Below are 22,199 nucleotides of genomic sequence, written 5' to 3' on the forward strand. Positions count from 1 at the left end.
AAAGGTAGATAGAACATGATTCCAAAGTAGTAAGTAGGCTATTAGGTTATTCAACTTACTAGTTTAATGAATCTTAAACGTAGTTGACATTCGACAATTAATTCAACTCAGCTCTCTAGCCTTACCCTGTGACTGAGTCATGCTCATGACCACTCAAAGTATCCGTTTTATATCGGGAAGAAGCGCTCTCTATTTTCTCGGTTCGTATGTCTCCACATTGCATAATACTTCAATCATCGAATCACGAAATCACCGGTGTACGTGGACAGTGAGTAAATGAGCAGAAGAGGTAGTCAAAGTTGTTGGTTTGCCAGGTCGTAGCAAGCGCGCATTACTTGGTCATTAAATGGAGTTGAAGCAAGGTGATATAGTGAATCTCTGTAAAGCCGGCGGTCATACCAGAAATCAACCCTACACGTTGGACGGGAAATCTCAGCAGTACATCGATGTTAGTGCCATTGGTCAAAGAATGGTCGTCTTGTCCATACCTTTGCTTCCGGTCAGTCTGCTCTCGTGGCTAACTGGTCAGGATCCTGGTCTTTGGTCCAAGGGGGTCCCATTTTCGACTCCTGGCCTGATCGGCGATTTTAACTTTCATTGGTTAATTCCTCGAGAACTGGGTGTTTGTGCCGTCTTCAACATTATATTTCATCCTAGCTAGGGCCCCATTTTCACAGATGCGCAGGCCGCCCAAGGTCGTCAACTAAAAAGACATGCACCAGATCATGCTGGAGACACGTGCCATTACTTCTTATTCGGCAGTGACGTACAGAAAGATGTCAAGCCGTAAATATGCTTCAAAATGGATTAAATAAAAACATTACATTAAGTATATTGATTGGGGCTCTACGATTTTAGGCTTTCTGGAATTTCCTGAGTCGAATTCGATCCCAAGATCTTGCAGACAGGATGCGATTGTCCAGCCTACCATTCTGAAAAGCTAAGCAATATTGAATAAATATTCTCGGTCCACTGGAGTTTTATTCATTGAGATGAACGCAGAAATAGAAAGTAAGAAGCACCAGGGCATATGGAGAGAATTCTATGCTACATAGGTCATTAGCAGCTGTTCTCCGAACCAAGACGAAGGCTAATTACTAAATAAGCTGCTTCATTAACATCTTTTCCTTCACAGGGCGTCGGTAATGAAACGTCAAACTCTGCTGCCAGGACCTCTCTCTTTTCCTCTCCGTTCAGCTGAACTCAGTATCGACCATACTAGGACGCGAGATCCGACCGTCCTCCATCTGTTTCCTTCTTGTTCTTCTCTGTAGCGTAGAGGGGCAACCTGAAATAATTTAGGATGTAGTATTAGAACCGAAATAATGAGCACTTTTATATTGACCTATGAAATATTTTCGGTGTCAGTTCTTGTCGTCCACATTATCGCTATGGATGTGTAATTGTAAAACTGATAGCATTCCAACTTAAAAGTGTTACATCTTGAAAGAATAATCTTATGTTATCATCGTTACCATCTCCGAGTAACTATAGAGAACCCTGACTCCCAATCGTGCAGTGGGTTCATCACTGATTGAAAATCCGCAAAGAATAGCTGATCTAGAATCGGTTACGGTCTCATAAAAATATATTTTCAAATAATATCGACTACATAACTAAATACTAGCTTTTCAAATCATTTACTAGATTCTTTATATGGTAATCTTTCATGTACATTGCATATAGGCCTACCTCGGGAAAAAAAAAACCGACAGAACGATTTATCCTTCAATCCGGTATTCAGACACCCAGCAGGGGCATATCGAGATGGAATTGAAATTCTTACCACATGTCTACTCAATAGGCTAATTGACACACCGGCCGTTGAGGGTGGGCCTAAAATCACTAAGTGTTCTTATTTATAATCATCGATAGGTGTATTTACGAACTTCTAATTATGTTACGAAATTCTGGTACGTACAAGAACACGTGAGATTCCCTATTCTTTCGTGGGACTTCCCTGATCAGTTTCGGCATCAGTCAACTGTTGACATCTCAGACTTAAAGTGAGTTCCAATGGCCACTCTCGATAATAACATTTGTTTTCATTTTACGTTTTGTCACTAACTGCTCGATATATGATGATAAAATTTTATTGCCATAATTTGTAGGCTGTCCGTACAAATTCAACACAAGAATTTTGTTTTCATATCAATGTGATAGCATTTATCATTTTTTTTCATTGACCATAATGTTTTCTCCACAAATTCGCTGTAAATATATCGGTATTATGAAAAATACTCTTCTTAGAGGCTGTGCTGTGCGTGTAGGACGGAATACGTGGTAAAATATGAGACTCTTGTAAATAGAATGAGAAGAAAGGAGCACAATTGCTTAAAACAATTCTGAGAAAATCGCACTTAAACTTTTATTATATGATGCAACTTATTGGACCCAAGAATCAGTCAGTCAATGAAACAAACATCCAGTACCTAGAGTATGCATTTCTATACACTGTAGGCCTACGTATTTACAACAGTACATTCAGAGCTAAATTTCCAGCACCTCTATTATTATTATTATTATTATTATTATTATTATTATTATTATTATTATTATTATTATTATTAATTGTAAAAGTTTTGAACTTGGTGAATTATGAACTGATCTTGATATCAGAGAATAAGTTCGCAAAAGTCGTGCGAGTCTCGTGTGTGCCCGCTCGACGTATTGATCAACAGTCCTGCTCCCTAGGCTTGTAACACCAGAGATGAAGCGTGCTGAGACTATACCATGATCAACATGTTGTACCATTCAGCGTGTCCTTACGGCTTCCTCCTGCGGTACAAACTTCCGGGATGTCGGCGTCTCCGAAAACCGTTATTATTATTATTATTATTATTATTATTATTATTATTATTATTATTATTATTATTCCTTGGTGGTCATGTATAGCTATATATAAAACGCTAAAGTCTATCAGAATTGATAGCATTTTAATAATAATAATAATAATAATAATAATAATAATAATAATAATAATAATAATAATAATAATATATTGGTATAAACCTCATGTACATTTTCGAACACTTCAACATGGACCCTGTCTGAATCCTGTTTTTCATCTATCCATTGAACGCTACAATTTGTGCTGTATAAGCTAGCTCGCTAACATGTCGGGCACCTGCTCTGACGCCAAGGACGTGCTCGTCCTGGCGCAAAATATGATGTGCTGAAAATTACTAAGGCCGGGCTGAGTAGCTCAGGTGATAGAGCGCTGACCTACCGGTTCGATCCCAGCTCAGACCGGTGGCATTTGAAGGTGCTCAAATACGTCAGCCTCGTGTCGGTGGATTTACAGACACGCAAATGAACTGCTGCAGGATAAAATTGCGGCATCTCGTCGTCTCCAAAATCTGTAAAAGCAACAAAACCAATAACATTAAAATTATGAAAATGTTTAAATTATCGAATGCAAGCACGACTGAAAGGAAAGAGTGCATTATCATAGAGATTTCTTGGGCAGTTACTACACGGATTTCGATCTACACTTTGCCAATACACTTTAGAACGATTTTAAAAGATAGCATTCACTACCGATTTACCCTAAACGCTTTGTCACTTCCCTTAGGTAATAGAACTAAGAGGGTTATTGAACAAATGTGTATTAAAGAGTAAGACAAGAAAGGTGTATAAAGTTTGACTTTCGCTCTTCCGTACAGTGCTCTTATGTCATGAAGTGCAGAAGGCGGTGGGGATAGTATATTAGAACTCACTGAGACCATTTTCTGAGATCATATTACTGTATACAGTGAAGTGTACCTCCCTATGCGTTATTTATTGTCATGCCCAGACAAACTATTGCCGAGAGTTGAACTTGTTTGAAATTTTAAGTCACACCTGATGGAATCATTGGATTCTTGACATTAAAGCCGTTTTGCGAGTATCACAGCCAGTTATAAAATAGTAGGTTCAGGGCCAGTTTAATCAACCACTGTTGAAAATCCGATAACGGAGCATTAGTTAACACCTTGTTAAGATTTTAACGTGGCGGTACAGAAATCGCGTTTTACAGAACACTATATTAAGCTCGTTAACTAACGTGGCGTTAACGTTAACGATCAAGTCAGCAGTGTGTAGCATTAATATTATTTCGCTCATCTGAATGGTGCGGGCATAATGTTATTCATTTGTCACCTTTCTCCTGTTCTCTTTTTGCGTGGAATATGAAATTCAGTTTGAAATATATGTACAACAACCTAAGAAAGAAGGTCAAAAAATAAAAGATTATTCGAAGAACGAATTGGAGAGGTCCAAGACCGGAAGTGGTATATTTATTCCAGCATTTAAATTTATGACTTAGAAGATTATTGCATTAATTGGTAACGAAGTTGAGCCTCTTCGTAATGACGACTTGTGATGCAGAATTTCACAATATCAGAATTTGTATTAACTGGACAGACCATTAATAACTAAAGTAGCACAATCATATTAGACATTAGACCTACCAGGTTATACAGGGTGAAGGCTACATGTGGTTATGATCCCCCTTCCTTTGAATTTATACCTATTTCAATACAAAATGTGATGTTTGTTACATGTTTATAAGTTGGTGGAATTTCAGTAAAATGCCTTTCTATGAAATGATGCTTTGGTTTTAAAGCATTCTTATTGTGTGAGATATCTCTTTCCTATTACCACTCAGTGGTGTTTAAGTTGAATTGTATTAACTGGAGCAGAATGTCAGTCTGTGTCTGTTCCTTATACAAATCCGTACCGTTCCACCAATCTGAACCAAATTTTGTATACTTCCCTTTTAGGACCCTGCGGGTAACCCCATCCCTCTCCATTCCCTAGATTTAGGCCCTCTGACACATTAACATAGGCTAATATAGGCGAAATAACCGATTTGTCGTACACGATGAGACAAAGCTCATTTTAAGTCTCACGACGCGAAGAACAAAACCCGGCAACCATGTTTTAAGGGCCTAAAACCAACCGTTTTGGAGATATTGCCATCACATACCCCGCTCTAGGAATTGGATGAAGAAATGACCAGCCATAACCATGGCAACGCCAGCTCGAAGATTCTGCAGTAGAATACAGGCCTGGTGTTCGAAGTAGGCACGTGCGTAAGCCACCCCTAGCGGTTGTGTCTCGGGATGGGGTGGCCTATAGAAATAATCAAAAATAGTTTTGAATCCATAGGTTTCGGGGTTGCTGAGATGAACAGTGACACTCCACATGTCGTTTAAGTCCAAGTTAAGGCCTCATCGGCATGGGGGTGAGAAGGGCTGAAAAAAGTCCAAAATGGTCCAGTTTATGGATTTATGTGTGTGCACCCCTCTGAGCGGGAGTGGAAAGGGGAAGAAGTATAAAAGTAGTAGAAAACGACTAACATTACTCTCGAATCCATAGTTTTTGGGGTCGTTTACATGAATACTGACACTCCGGATGCCTTTATGTTTGACGATCATTCTACATCGGCAAAGGGGTGAGGGGTGAGTGAGAAGGTGTGATAAAGAAAATGTCCAAAATGTCCCAGAGTACTGTATGAACATATAATATATGTGAGTATGTTCCAGAACAGTTCTCAGCCAAACTCGGTATGGGTATGAATTACTATCTCGAAAAGATACTGTAGGGGTAAGATACCCCCGGGGAGGGGGTGACATGTAAAATAATAATAGTCGATATTAGTGTCGAATCCATAGTTTCCGGGATCACTGAGATGAATAGTGACACTCCGGATGTCTTTTAAGTCCCAAGTTCAGCACCTATCGGCATGCTGATTCAGAAGGGGTGATAAAGAAAATGTCCAAATTCACCGAGATTAATGTTAAATACACAGTTTTCGGGTTCCCTCGGCTGATTAGTGACAGTCCCAGTGACAGCTGGAATCGTGTACATCATATCTAGGCTATAATGCGACGCGTAAATACATTACGTTATAACTTATTTTTATTATTTGTTTGAAAGGATCAACTACTTCCCAGACTATGTGGGCTGCCACAAGGAAATACTTCAAGGCGAAACTAAATAATGTCAAGCTAAACACACACAACAATATTTCTTAATTTACAAGCAGTGGCGGCGCGTTCTATATGTTCAGTGGTTCAGTGAACCCCCTAGAAATAGATAAGTCTAGGTAAAATGATCGAAACAGACTTTCAACGTATTAGGTCGTGTTACGTACATGTAGTACGTGTTGAAGAGATGTTAAGTACAGAACAAAAATGGCCAGCCGGACACCAGTGGGATCCGAACCCACAACCTCCCGATTTCGCGTCGGTTGCTCTGCCTAGGCCACCATAGCTCAATTGGTAGAGCAACCGACGCGAAATCGGGAGGTTGTGGGTTCGGATCCCACTGGTGTCCGGCTGGCCATTTTTGTTCTGTACTTAACATCTCTTCAACACGTACTACATGTACGTAACACGACCTAATACGTTGAAAGTCTGTTTCGATTACAATGCGGTCGTGAAAATTCAATATTCATAGGTAAAATGGTTTATCAGAACCTATTCCTTAAATTTGCTCTGTATATCAGCGCGCGTAGCGGTATTTTTGACATCAACACTCAGTTGCTCTCAGGAACCAGCGAATAGGTTCAATTTCAGGATTGAAGGCGCGGAGCCGTGAGACGTAAGGAGAGTGCGCAAGGCGAGGGGTTATGAGAAGCGGGGAAAACAGTCCAGGAATCGCTGGCAACTGGACCAGCGATAGACACGAGTTACATCGAGCAGTTCCGAAATTAGCCGAAGCATTGTCAGAGCGTGCGGTTAAAATTTGCCGTATGTGGTAGGTTTTGAAGGGATTTTAATTTGGCGATTTTGCTATTCTGATGTAATTAACCGCAATGAGCCAGAATATTTTGCAAACTACGGATTGTATAGCATCAATAGGCATACGTAGCCTAAGTTTATGTAATTAAATAAAACTTTTCATTAGTAATACGTGTTTTATGAAAAGTAAACAGCAATCTACGTCAACACATAAATAACAGTAGTCTGCCTAACACGTTCTTGAAGGTTATTCCTACGTAAGCAACGACTTCGAAATGAGGGGAAATTGGATCAGCTTTAAGTAATTGCACCTCATATTCTCTGTCTTTCATTCTTCATTGTTTTGGTAACTTCTTCGAGCTGTAGCCGTGTCTCTGCAAAGCAAAGTCGCGTTTTTAATCAAGGAATGTCACTATTTTACAGCTATGTAAACATCAACAATAATAATCTGAACACGTTATTTTCCACAGCAGTGAACCCCCAGACGTTTTATCCATGCGCCGCCACTGTTTACAAGACAGTTCATAAACAATCAATCAACGTCACAACTAAGGAAACTTAAGAAAACCACTTGAAAAAGGTAATACAAATCCTAAAAATAAAAGGTGTGAAAGAGAAAATTATCAAAATTGAAGATGTACAGTATCTTCCATAATAGCTCTCAACCAAACTTCGTACAAATACGAATTACTATCTCGAAAAGGTACTGGAGGAGTAAGACGCCTTCTAGCAAACCTAGGGGAGGGAATGGCGTACAAGAATAATCGAAAACTACCAATATTAGCGCCGAATCCATAGTTCCCGCGGTCGGAGAGTTGTATTGTGGCACTGTGGATGCCGTGTAAGTACCAGTTCAGCTGTGTAGGCATGGCGAAAAGTGGTGACGAAGAAAATGTCCAAACTTAACGAGATTAATTCAGTTCACAAGAAACATATATACAGTATCTATCTATCTATCTATCTCTCTATCTATATATATATAATGACTTGTCCTGACTGAGTGACTGATTCATCATCGCCGAGCCAAAACTACTGGATATAAGGAAATTAAATTTTGTAGATACATTCATTATACAATGCAGGTGCTCACTAAGGGAGAATTTTTGGATATTCCATCGCAAAATGGATGAAAGGGGGGGGGTAAATTTTTAAAATGAGAGTATCTGTATCTCGAAAACCGAACAGTTTAAAGACGTGAAAATCTCCTTTAAAAATTAAGAAACACATTTTTTTGTTTTCAGAAAATCCTGTTAAGAGGCGTGAAAAAAGTGAGAAAGTAGTTGAATACCCTTTATGTGGATACTTATATCTCATAAACTGAAGAGGTTACAGACATGAACATTTTTATTTGGAATATCCTGCAAAAGTAAAAAAAAAAAAAAATGCATGATTTGTTTTCTGAAAATCCACTTAAGGGGAAGTGTTAAAGGGAGTACATTTTTAAAATGAGTATATCTCATAAACGTAGCATGTTACAGACATGAAAATTGGTATTTGGAATCTCCTGTAAAAGTAAAGAAACACGCATAATTTGCTTCCTAAAAACCCACTTAAGGGAAGTGTTCAAGGGAGTACATTTTTAAAATGAGCATATATACAGTATATATCAAAAACTTAAACATATTACAGACGTGAAAATTGGTATTTTGAATCTCTTTTAAAAACAAAAGTAACACGTATTTGTTTGTTTTCGGAATAAACACTTCAGGTGGGGTGGGGTTGTAAAAAGGACTTAAAAAGGGGTTGAATTATTTTTATGTGGATACTTATATCTCAAAACTAAAGATGTTACAGGCATGAAAATTTGTATTTGAAATCATCTTTAAAAATAAAGAAACGCGCATTATTTTGTTTTCGAAAAATCCACTTAAAGGGATGGGGTGGATGAAGAGAAGTGAAGAAAGAGTTGGATTATTTTATGGGGATACTTATACATCAAATACTGAATATGTTACAGACGTGAAAATTGGTATTTGGAATCTCCTTTAATAATAAGGAAACCCGTATTTTTGTTTTAGAAAAAATCCTCTTAAGGGGGTGGAAAAAGTTGAGAGAAAGTTTGAATACCTCTTTTTAGGATACTTATATCTCAAAAACTCTAGATGTTACTGTCATGAAAAGTGGTATTTTTTGTTTTTGGAAAACCTACTTGGGGCGGGGGTGAACATGCCTGACACAGGGGGGTAAATTTTTAAATGAGTATATCTAGAGTATATCTCAAAAACGTAACATGTTACAGAAGTGAAAATTGGTATTTTTAATCTATTTTAAAAATAAAGTAGCACATACTTTTTTCGGAAAAAACACTTAAAGGGGTGAGGTAAAAAGGAATGAAAGAGGGGTTGAATTATTATTAGGTTACTGGTATCTCAAATCTGAAGATATTATAGACGTGAAAAGGAGTTGAATACCTTCTATGGGGATACGTATATCTCAAAAACTGAAGAGGTTACAGGCATGAAAATTTGGATTTGAAATCTTCTTTAAAAATAAAGAAACACGTAATGTATTGTTTTCGTAAAGTGCACTTAAGGGGGGTGTAAAAAGGACTGAAAATGGGTTGAAATTTTTTCGAGAATACTTTTATCTCAAAAACTGAAGACGTTACAGACATGAAAATTTGTATTTGAAATGTTCTTTAAAAATAAGGAATTGCGTATTTTTTGTTTTCGGAAAATCCAATTAAAGGTGGGTAAATTAATTTTAAAATGAGTTGAATTATTTGTATGAAGATACTTATATCTCAAAAACGAAGCATGTTATGGACGTGAAAATTGGTATTTAGAATCTCCTTTAATAATAAAGAAACACGCATTTTTTCTTGGGGGGGGGGTGGAGTGCATTCTTTTTATGAGCATACAAATAAGTGGACTTAAAACAACACACTCATAAAGTGTTTTGACTGGGGGATAAGGAATGATTGCAGAAATATACGTTTCTATGAAACTGTTTGAATTACGAAGTTAAAATGTCAAGTGATATCCTAGGTATTAAATAACAGAAGGCTTGAAACAAACATAACCCCAGGGAGAGAGTTAAATGGGGGTTAAGATCCGAAAACAAATATATTCATCCCTTCCTCTGAAACGGTTTAACTTACGAAGACAAAATTCCAAATAGCGGTATATATTTTAAATCCTAGCTGTGAAATGGGAAATATTTTTAAACGTTCCACCGCTAAAGTGTTAAATGTGGTTAGCTTCGTAAAATAAATTATTCATCCCTCCAAAACCGTTTGGCGTACAAAGTTGTAATTTTACGAGAAGGATGGTCTTTTATGTCCTAGGTAAATAATACCGTAACTTGAAAATATTTCTCCCCTAAGGAGTTTAGATGGTATTTGACTCTCAAAAACAATATCCATTATTCCAAAACTGTTTCCGGTACGAACATAATTGTTTTAAAGAAGATTGGTTTTCTATATCCTAGATGTTAATAAAGATTTCAAAACATTCACCACTTAAAAAAGTATTCATTCCTTCATTACTGTTCGACGTACAAAATCAGAACTTCACAGGTTGGTCGCTTTTAGGTCCTAGATGTTAAATAATATATGGTTTAAAACATTCAAGTTCTTCCGAACGGTGTTCAATTGAGTGGTAGATTATAAAATAACCATTCCCCCAAAACCGTTTGACGTACGAACTGAGGACGTATTTTACAGGCTCAGCTGACAGTTGACTCTCCAAAATGTAGAACTTTGAGTAATAACTTTCATTTTAAAGCCGTAGCGAAGCACGGGTATCGTACTAGTACAAATATATACAAAGCAGAATGTCTGTGTGTCTGTTCCTTATACAAATCCACACCGTTCCACCAATCTGAACCAAATTTTGTATACCTACCTTTTAGGAACCTGCGGGTAACCCCATCTAAAATAAATTTTAACATCCCTCCCCATTCCCTAGATTTAGGCCCTTTGGAAAATTAGCATAGGCTAATATAGGCGAAATATTCAATTTGTCGTACAAGGACAAGACAAAGCTTATTTTAAGCGTCACGATGCGTAGAACATTACTGGGTACGGGCCCCGAAAACCATGTTTTAAGGGCCTAAAACCAACCGTTTTGGAGATATTGGCATCACACTACCCCGCTCTAGGAAGTGGATGAAGAAATGACCAGCAGTAACCATGGCAAGTCGGCTCAAGGATTCTGCAGTACAATACAGGCATGGTGTTCGAAGTAGCCACGTGCGAGAGATTCTGCTACACATATGGCCACCCTACGGCATATATATAAAAATAATCGAAAATAGTGTCGAAACCATAGGTTGCCGGGTCGCTGAGATGAACAGTGACACTCCGCATGTCGTTTAAGTCCAAATTCAGTCCCCATCGGCACGGGGGTGAGAAGGGGTGAAAAAGAAAAAAAGAAAAAAAAAAAAAATATATATATATATATATATATATCCAAAATAACCGAGATTATGGAAGAACGTATGTTCCAGCATAGCTTTCAAACAAACAAACAAACAAACAAACAAACAAACAAACAAACAAACAAACAAAAAATTGACTGTGGGGGCAGGACTCCCCTAACACCGTGACCCTTTGGATGCCGTATAAGTCATACTTCAGGACCAGTCGGAATGGAGGTTGAGAAGGGGTGAAAAAAGAATGTCCAAAATGACCGAGATTATAGATGTATGTGTTATATTCCAGCATTAGCCCATCACAGCTCTCAACCAAACTCGGTACGGATATGAGTTACTATCTTGAAAAGATACTGTAGGGGTAAGACACCCCTGGGGGAGGGGTTGATATGTAAATAGTCAAACCAGCCGATAGTAGTATCGAATCCATAGTTTCCGGGGTCAATGAGATGAATAGTGACACTCCGGATGTTATTTAAGTCCAAGTTCAGCACCCATCGTCATGGTGACCCATCGTCGTAGTGATTTAGAAAAAGAAATTGTCCAGTTTCACCGACATTAATGTTCTTTACACAGTTTTCGGTGTCGCTCGGCTGATTTTTGACAGTCCCAGTGACAGTTGGAATCGTGTACATTATATCTATAAATCTATAATGCAAGATCAGGACTGTATGGAGGGTGATCAAGCATAGTCAACCCTGATCTGGCAAGAAAATCCATTGTTACATTAGGATGATGTGCTGGAGCATTGTCGTGATGCAAGAGCCAAGTGTTGAGCCCTACCTTGGACGGAGCTGCTTGAGAGCCTGGATGACCTGAGGCAGACAAGTCTCACTATACCACTTCGCAGTAACTGTCTTTTGTGTTTCTAGCACAACCCGAGCCAGGATGCCCCGTTTAATGAAGAATACTGCAATCATCCTTCTTCACTGACCTTGACTTTCGCACAATCACAGCCGTACCCTCATCTTCAAACAGCCACACCTTGTTCTGGGATTTTGTTGGGACATCGTAATACGAAAGCCAAGTTTCGTCACCTGTAACGATGCTATTGACGTTATGCGAAGTCCCATTTTCAAACTGTTTTAGCATTTCTCGGCACCATTTCACTCGATGTGCCCTTTGTTCCTCTGAAAGTGAATGGGGCACCCAAAGGGAACAAACCTTTCTAACATGGAGATGGTCGGGGAGAATTGAATAAATAGCTGGTGCAGGGATGTGGAGGGTCTCTTCTACCAGCCGATATCTCAACCGCCTCTCTTGCTGCAACATTTTCCTCACAGCTTCAATGTTTTTCTCAGTCACTGATTCAGACGGTCGCCCAGAACGAGGATCGTCTTCAACCCCACAATGTCCCCTCTGGAACTCTTTGTACCAGCGGAAAATTGTTGTCCGATGTACACAGCCCTTCCCCAGCACAGGAGTCATTTCCTCCAGGCACTGGTCAACAGTTAATCCACGAGCAAAATTGCAGCGGATAATTGCGCGATATTCACCTTTAGACCACACTGACATCTTAACTTGCTTTCGATCCCACTGCTTGGTAACAACTGGTGTGAAGGTCATGCCTTGCTGTCTTCTAGACCGGTTTTCACCCCTCTTTTCATCCCTCACCATAACAGGGGTGTCCAGCCAACCGTTTTTTCGTCTTGCAAAGCTTTCCTAGTGCCCTTTGTACATATGAGTAAGTTAATGGAATACTAGTTTAAATAGGCCTACCTATCTCTCTTCTACAATTTATAATACTGACATCTTCCGCAACAATCTGAATGAATCCGTTGCAGAATGTCTCAGTGTAATCAGCAATTGCTGCATTGGAAACAGGAGTGAATTTCGTCCTGTAGGCCTGCGGTATTCTAACCTCTCTTCTATCTCTTCGCGTACTTTCCTCGCGACAGGTATGTAGATAACCTATATCGCTCCAAAAACTGCATTTCTGTTAGTTCAAGGATGTCACTTCTTCTCCGTGAAACTTCCTGTCTTTCAGCATTTTGAAGGTAATCTATAGAGCACCTGAGCACCAAACGCAAAATCTTTTCCAGCCATTTTTATTTTACCATCACGTTAAGCAGCCTAACGGGACGAGAGTGCTACGTTAAATTGACAGAGAGTTTAACAGCGCGTTAACGTTAACGAAGGTTGAGGAAACAGCCATTCTGTTAACTATCCCGTTAAAGCAGTTTAACGTGACATTAAATCCTTGATGGAGTTTGATGAAACCGGCCCTCAGTGATTTATTTATGTTTTTTTTTAAATATTTGCAATTGCTTCCCGTTGCATGACTTTGGTAGGGTTTATATTGCACTATAGTAGATACCTACCTCCACTTTGATAATGTACAGTATTTGCATAGAAGTATGCCAGATTGATGTAATGAATGTAAAATTTATGTTGAATAATGAACGACTGTTTGACTAGTCAGTGCTATGTCTGCTTATTAATAGACTAACAGTTCCCGCAACTCTGCCCGCCCTGATTACACCTCTGTCTAACATGTTAACTCTTCCTTAGTCCTCTACATCACTTAGCGTGTCTATGGAATATTACTTTTTCTAGAGCTTGTACTTCTAACAGTACTGTCACTCAAACGTAGAGTAGTGAAGTAAATTCGTGACCTCTTCGTAAGATGGTGCAGCTCTTTTCATTTGGGGTGAGCTGCATGTACCTATTTACCTACATACTAGCCTTCCTACCAATGTTAAATTTCTGGCAGTACCGGGAATCGAACCCGGGCCCCCAAGACGGCAGCTGTTATTTTTAATTTCGCTCTGTATAGTCTGATTCAGCCCTTATAAGGCAGACCCTCGACGAGGGTGGGCGGCATCTGCCGTATGTATGATAGGAAACTGCGAGTTATAGATGGAGGATAGTGGTGAGTGTGTGAGTTGCAGGGATGTTGGGGACAATACAAACGCCCAGTCCTGGGGCCAACGGACTTAACCATTTAAGGTTAAAATCTCCGACCCAGCCGAGAGTCGAACCCGGGGCTTTGTGAATCGAACACCATGTAGAACATTGAGCCAAGGAGCCGGACGGCAGCTATAATAGTGCTACACTGCGGAGGCGAACAAAAGCAGAATGAACGCATGATATTGTGCAAGCTCCTCGCAGATACATTTTTCTCAATAACAATTGAACCTATAGATATAATGTTCGGTATGAGTATCCACAAGGTTTGTACTACGTGAGAGGTGAATTGTATTTTGATAATAATTAAAATTAAACTTGATGAAATGTGGAATGCGAGGAACATAAAATCCATTTCTCCATTCTCTTTTTTAGCGACTATACATTTCGTTTGGCTTGGTTCACATTTTCGTTCATTGTCCTTGCCTTACCCCTCAAGGTTTCCTTACAGAGTGAAGATGTTATAACGATTGTTGGACTTGCACTACTAACGGATGCAAATAACGATTTGTTGTATCACGCGCCCTACTCCACATGGTCGAAATGCTCCTTTAACATGATAAAAGTGCAATTTTCTGGCAAACCATTATCTCTACGAATGCAAAGATTTTATAGGAAGAAATACAATTCTTAATTCTGCATGTATTTTATTTCCGATAGGACTAACATTTTTACCCTTTATTTTGGCTTTTGTCGGAAAAATCAAGCTCCTAAAACAGAGAAAATCCGTTTTTCCTGGAAAATGTTTCGAATTAGAAAGAAAAAGCATTTGGACATTTTGTGTGCTCCAATTTTTCTAACAGGTCAGGCAACATGTTCACTTTTACGGCTCCCAAACGCGCATTTTTCCTACTTGCTTTACTTTTAAAATATTGTCTACTCCTCAGATAAGCTGTATAATGACATAGGCCCTATAGCCTAAAAAAAATCTGGGAGATATAAGCACTCTCACGGTGAAAGTTTGACAGGTTACCGAGATTAATCTCCGTATAAAATCAAACCAACAAACGTTCTCTTCTTATAAAATTGGTGTAGATAGAACTTGGAGAACACCAGGTCTTTAACTTTCCAAACTTGTTCATTTGTCGCCGATAATATTATTGTTAATTTTTGAAGCTATGAACGTGACTTATTTGGATGGTTATGGAATAAACATGCCCAATTTCTAACTAATAGGCCTACATATACGAGGTTATTTTTACTTCATTCATAGATAATCCTCCCTTCCCGAGTTTAAGTGTTCAAAAATGTATTCAATTTATACATATCCTTATACATTATATTCTCCTCTTTAATCTGGTAAAAGAAAACGCCCGCCTGGTGGCAATGATCGTTAATGCGTGAAGTCTATATGGTCTGACACCGTGTTAGCCGGTTCAAGCCCGTTGGTCGAAAAAAAAAAAAAAAATTCTGCGTCAAAATGTTGGCCGGCAGGGTAAGAGAAGTGGTAGTATACAATTTATAATCACTAGATTACGTGCCAAAAGCCTGGATTCAGTTCCAAACCTGTCCGCAATGGTCATATGAAGTGAAGGCATATTATGCTGTTCATGGCGATTCATCCGTCGGATGGAGACGTAAAGCGTTCAGCATACCCCTTGGTGCTATTCGACAGGAGAAGGCTATGTGTCGGCATCGGGTCTCACCCTCTTCCTTCCTACTATCATATATCGCGTCATTAATTTCATCCCGTCAACTCATCTGATTAGGTTGACGTCAGGAAGGCCATCCAGTCGTAAAAACTGGCTACGAAGATTCATCTCTCTCCATACCCCTTACAAGGGTTGGACATGCAATCTGGTAAAAGAATAATATATATTTTTATAGTTAAACGTCGCACTATGGCGTTGAAGGTTTTAAGCGACGCAAGGATGGGAAAGGGCTAGGAATGGAAAGGAAGCCTCGTGTGAAAATGAAAAGCCACGGAAAACCATCTCAGTGCTGCCGATGGTGGAATTCGAACCCACCATTTCCCGAATGAAAGCTCGCAGCTATGCGACACTGACCGCCAGGCCAACTCGGTCGGTTATACATTTTCACAGTATCACTGATGCAATGCATTGTACTATTATTTAAATAGCTTCCACTCTGCATGTGCGCATTTACCTTTAAACTAATTACGAGTGCAAAATTTAGAAAAATTGATTGGCCTATGAAAGGTGACGATTAAGAAAAATACTTATTTTCTGAAGGAATATCTTAGACATTCTAGAATGCGTTGTTGGTACAAGTCTTTAAATCATTTCGGTGGAAGAATCATGTAGATATTCAATGAATACAGCTTTGGACAACTACGATGACGGAGAGTGTTAGTAGGAGGCAATAAACTGACCAGCTTCCAGTATGCAGATAATACTGGGGGATCGCTCAACACCCCCGCGATGTATTCGGCGCTCAAAAGATTTGCGATCGTCTCCCAAAAGATCAGCGACCGTGGCTTCGTCTCAGTCCCCGCTCATGTCATCATGTTGTTTCTACAGTAGGTATTTCCTTTCATATTCGAAGTGCAGTATCCTGGTACTTTGTCAGAAGTAGGAGTCGTAGAAAAGTCGTCTTTTGTATGTAATTTGTTCTGCTGCGTAGTTTCATTACCATTATTCCGTCGCCAAATTTCACCTCCCTATGATAATTCCTTCCTCTCCCCCCCCCCCCCAATTTCTGCCATTGAATAAAGGTTAAGGCATCATAAGTTAACGCTTATCTATAGAATTCTACCGGGTCGAATTAAACAATTTTGACCTGAGTACGTCTGTTCTTTCAGTGCGAGGTATTGGTAGCTGTATGAAAACAATACGCCGTGGTCAACGCTTATGTCCCAAAAACTATACAACCTAGAGCTAAGTGGCATATACCATCGTGTACAGGACACGCGATAAAATAAGTCACATTCATGGATGACGTCATCACAGCGCAGCGAAGGAAACCGTACGTCAGTCGATTCGTCTTGATTTTCTCCATCATCCTGATGCCCATTAATGAATTTCATCTTGGTCTTTTGAACAGCAGTCTTCGAAAGTTCGAAATTCTATCGCTAAATTTCAGTTTACACGCGCAACATTCGCTTGTTTTAAATGACACACAGCAGTATATTACTCTTAAAGAACTCATCATTTCCTTTCAGATGACACATCGATCCAAAGTTACAACCAATACTAAAACAAAATGACGCTGTAATCGGCGCAATTTTGTTTTCTCTCGCTGAGCGGTGGTGACGACATCAGACTGTATTTTTTTGTTTTTTTACATGTTGCTTTACGTCGCACCGACACAGATAGGTCTTACGGCGACGATGGGACAGGAAGGGCTAGGAGTGGGAAGGAAGTGACCGTGGCCTTAATTAAGTTACAGCCTGGTGTGAAAATGGGAAACCACGGAAAACCATCTTCAGGGCTGCTGACAGTGGGGTTCGAACCCACTATCTCCCGATTACTGGATACTGGCCGCACTTAAGCGACTGCAGCTATCGAGCTCGGTAGCAACGGTACGGTATCAACTCGTATACGGCGCACTCAGTCGGGTGACTTCGTTTCAAGGATTTTTCTTGGTAAACGATTCGTGCAAGCACTGATTCTACCATGGCCGAGGTTGTGATTCGCAACAGCTGTGTGACAGACATCGGTTTGTGCGCTTAAAATATCATCGTTGGAGTACGATTGTATCCGGTACAACGTAACCCCGATTTTTTTAAAACATGATTCGAAAGCTCCTTCTGAGATAATTCCAGATTTAAGGGTCTTCTGGAAAGGAACTCACCGGAACAGTGTAAAAACCGCTGGCTTCTAAACTATTAAAGAAAAAGAAATAAGAAAAAAGAAATAATTCTAGAATGTTATGCTTAAAGGCGTATGTACATAAAATGATAAAAGTTTTTTAAGGACCATTGAACTGGAAAACAGATTGGAATTTGAGCTTTTCCTCTTCGATCCTCCGACTCAGAAAACTAGACGTTTTCGTGTCAAAACTTTCTTTCCGTAAACTTTACCACATACTTTTCTAAAAATGATCTTGAATTGATATTCACCAAGGCCATGTGGAGTGACGTAACATCGCATTTGTAACATAAAGCCACATGACTGGGATGTAACTAGAGGTACTAGGAGTATCATTTAGTCAGTATGGTTTGAGCTGTGTTTGGGCAAGAAAGCGATTTGCTCTTGTATCAGTTTAAAGAGCTAAGAAATAATGTAAATTACTTTACTTTAAAAGTGGAAAACCGGAATTAAACTGCTCGAAAGATGATCCACATACCTTTCAGTATCAGAGAAACCTACAACCACTTGCGTATTTTCGGTTTCCAAGTAAAGAAATCGTCAAGGAGATTTTGCTCCTTGTATTTTTCCACGCAAGAGTCTTTTTTTTTAGTTTGCTTTACGTCGCACCGACACAGATAGGTCTTTTGGCGACGTTGGCATATGAAAGGGCTAGCAGTGGGAAGGAAACGACCATGGCTTTAATGTGCCTGGTTTGAAAATGGGAAACCACGGAAAACCATCTTCAGGACTGTCGACAGAGTGGTTTGAACCTACTATCTCCCGAATGCACGTGACCCAAACCGCGCAGCCACCTGCTCATTGGTATACTGTATGTCTGGTCCCGACCGGTAGTTGTCGCTACGTTATAGCATAGCCTGGCACACTGATTCCATCAATACGTATAACAATTCTCTATCATTCATTTTTGGTTTATTTATATTTATATTTCTTCAACTATAAGTCTGATAACAACGATTACAAAACGCAGACCTCCTTGGGACACGGAAGAGAATCGGTTCTTCCTCTTCACAGAACTTGACCCGAGCTGAGCGGTTGTCCTTATCAAGGTCAGCCGTAAGTTCTGGCAGCCACGTTGCACGTACGCCTTAATCACAGTGATGTTTCCTTATACGCCCTTACTTTATATACCTGTTAGTACTCTTCTTAATACAGTGTGAAGTAGTAGTTTACATCATAATTGTTGGAAATAAGAACAACGCTTCAACTCCGATGTACTTTTGAAGCGGTACTACGAAATTACGAATAATAAGCGCGAAAAACTTTGATATTCGAGTGTATTATCACGTACATCTTTTTAGATAATATAGAATGGATTTTAAAAAGTATAATTCAACCCTGCTCAGGCTTAATTGCATGGTGTTATTAAAATTTATTTCCTTTAGAACTACTCCCCCATTTCCGCAACTTACTGACTTATTTTCAATTTATACTCTACTAGTTGTTTCAAAATCATTTTTGTATGACATCATATATTGTAACAATGAATAATAAATGGCATAAGAATACGTTTGAAGGAATGATTTCTTTTACAATCAACTGGGATAAGTTATATTTTACACGGTTCGTAAGCAGCATTTGGTGGGAATTTTTTCGCTTCACTCTAGGTATTTACAGCCAATTTCTTGATGTCCGAAATGTACTGTGAAAAATTAAGATATTTCCGTTCATGAAAAAAAAATTCAGAATGTTATGCTTGAAGGCGTATGTACATAAATTAATAAAGTTTTTAAGTACCATTGAACTGGAAAACTGAATGTTAATAAGTTACACATGATACAGTATATCATTTTTCAATAGTTTATGTCATATACTTGGATATTTGTATTTTAGTGCTTCTTGTACAAGAAGACAATAAGTCTAGAATTTCGGTGCTGATGCTTCCTGTGACAATTGTTTTCACGTTGCACTAACACATAGGAGATGCTCGGCGACGTAAGTGCGGGAAAGGAAAAGGATAGCAAGCCTGGCCTTAATTAAGGTTGCATGGTGTGGAAATGGAAAACCGCACGAAAATGCACCTTTAGGGCTTCCGACAGTGGGGTTCGAAGCCGCCATCTCCCAAATGCAAACCAACAGCTCGCTCGATTCTAATCCTGTTTACAGTTATTTGATAATGTTTCTGTCAATATTAATTTCTTCTTCTACTACTACCACCGCTTTTCCCACACCTTGTGAGGTCGCGGGTGCGAACTCTGTTACACATGGTGATTTGGCTCTGTTTTACGACCGGATGCCCTTCCTGACGCCAACCCTATGTTGAGGGATGTAATAACTATCTTTTTAGATAGTGCGGTGTGTTGTCTGAATATGAAGAATATGAACACAAATAACCAGTCCCCGAGCTAGGGGAATTAATCACACGCGATTAAAATCCCCGACACGGCTGGGAATCGAACCCGGCACCCTCTGAACCGAAGGTCTCCACGCTGGTCATTCAGCCAAGGAGTCCGACTCATTTATACTATATTATACAACATAGTTCTGCAGGAAGAACCTTGGAATTGCATGAAGAATCATGGAATTGAACTCCACTTAGTCCAACATATTGCTAGAATAATTTCCAAACAGAGATAGGGAAAATAATTAGCTACACCTTCATGATTTCGGAGACGTCGACGTGCCGTGATTTTGTACCGTAGGAGTTCTTTTGCGTGCCAGTAAATCTACCGACACGAGGCGGACGTATTGTAGCAGCTTCAAATACTACCGGACTGAGCCAGGGATCGAACCTGTCAAGCTGGGTTCAGAAGGCCAGCACTCTACCGCTTGAGCTACTCAGCCTGGTAAAGATGATATTATTATTATTATTATTTCGTTCCTTGTTACTAGTTCGTTTTTAAATCATAGTCAACGCCAAGGGCACCTGTGGCAATTCTCGTTCTAACCATTTCATATTGCTTCTTGATTGTTATAATGTCCGGCTCCATGGCTAAATGATTAGCATGCTGGCCTTTGGTCACAGGGGTCCCGGGTCGATTCCCGGCAGGATCAGGAATTTTAACCGTCATTGGTTAATTTTACTGGCACGGGGGTTAGGTGTACGTAGTATGTGTCGTCTTCATAATCATTTCATCCTCATCACGACACGCAGGTTGCCTAGGGCGTCAAATCAAAAGACCTGCCCCTGGCAAGTCGAACATGTCCTCGCACACTCCCGGCACTGGAAGCCATACGCCATTATTATTATTATTATTATTATTATTATTATTATTATTATTATTATTATTATTATTATTATTATTATTATTATTATTATTATTATTATTATTATTATATGTACTTAGGACGTTTAGTGTTTTAGCTGCGTTTAATGAATGGTATTGCTGTACTCGTTGGCTGAGTGGTCAGCGTACTGGCCTTCGTTTCAGAGGGTCCCAGGTTCGATTTCCGATTGGGTCGGGGATTTTAGTGGCTTCTGATTAATTCTTCTGGCTCGGGGACTGGGTGTATATGTTCGTCCCAACACTCTCCTCGTCATACTCAGACAACGTACCACACTACCAACCACCACAGAAATACGCAATAGTGGTTGCATCCCACCGTATAGGGCTGGCGTCAGGAAGGGCATCCGGCCGCAAAACATGGCTAAATACACATGTGCGACGCAGTTTGCACCCCTGACCCCACAAGTGTGGGAAAAGCGATAGAAGAAGAAGAAGAAGATTGGTGTACCATTTGTTATTTGAATGGTTTAGCTCACGTAAAGAATTTTGTACATGGTATTTGGTACAGTAGGCCTATGTACTTCATTTCAATTCCTAATTACTGCTGATACAGGAAATAAATCTGATATTACTGTAGTTGAAGGGAGTTAAACAGGTAAACTCTTTCAAGATTACAATTATTGTGTCCACAATATTGTATTGAAAAGGTGGACACAAGGTGGACACAATAATTTTAATCTTGAAAGAGTTTATTTATTGTATCTTCAATACAGAACAAAATGAGATTAGTTACTTGTAGTTAAACAGGTACCAGAAAAAATAATTAGTATGCATTATAGTTCAATATTTTTTTTTACCAAGATGGTCGCAGTTCGATTCCCGGCCAGTGCCATGGGATGTTAAAAATGAATATCACGACCATGTGGCTCGGATTCAACACAGCTGTAACTCCCGCCACTTACGATCGCAAGATTAACAGAGACGTAAATCTGCAAGCTAGCTTGTGTGCTTACATCGCTTTAGAATGTAAAAAGCCGGTGGTTTTCCCCCTCGTTCTGTGTAGTGTAGTGGAGTGAGGCTAGGCCCGCAGCGTCCTGCCAGGCAGACAGCGTTTCCATGGCAACCACGCTTTGTACTTCGAGCCCCGCTCGTGACGATCGATGTGGGAGGGAAGAGGAGCGTGTGGTGTCGCACGGCCGCCGAGAACAGGCGAGAAAAGAGATGCACAGTTAAAGTTCTCCGCGACGAGCTGG

The sequence above is a fragment of the Anabrus simplex genome, chromosome 6, assembly GCF_040414725.1.
Source record: "Anabrus simplex isolate iqAnaSimp1 chromosome 6, ASM4041472v1, whole genome shotgun sequence".
NCBI classification, from domain to species: Eukaryota; Metazoa; Arthropoda; class Insecta; order Orthoptera; family Tettigoniidae; genus Anabrus; species Anabrus simplex.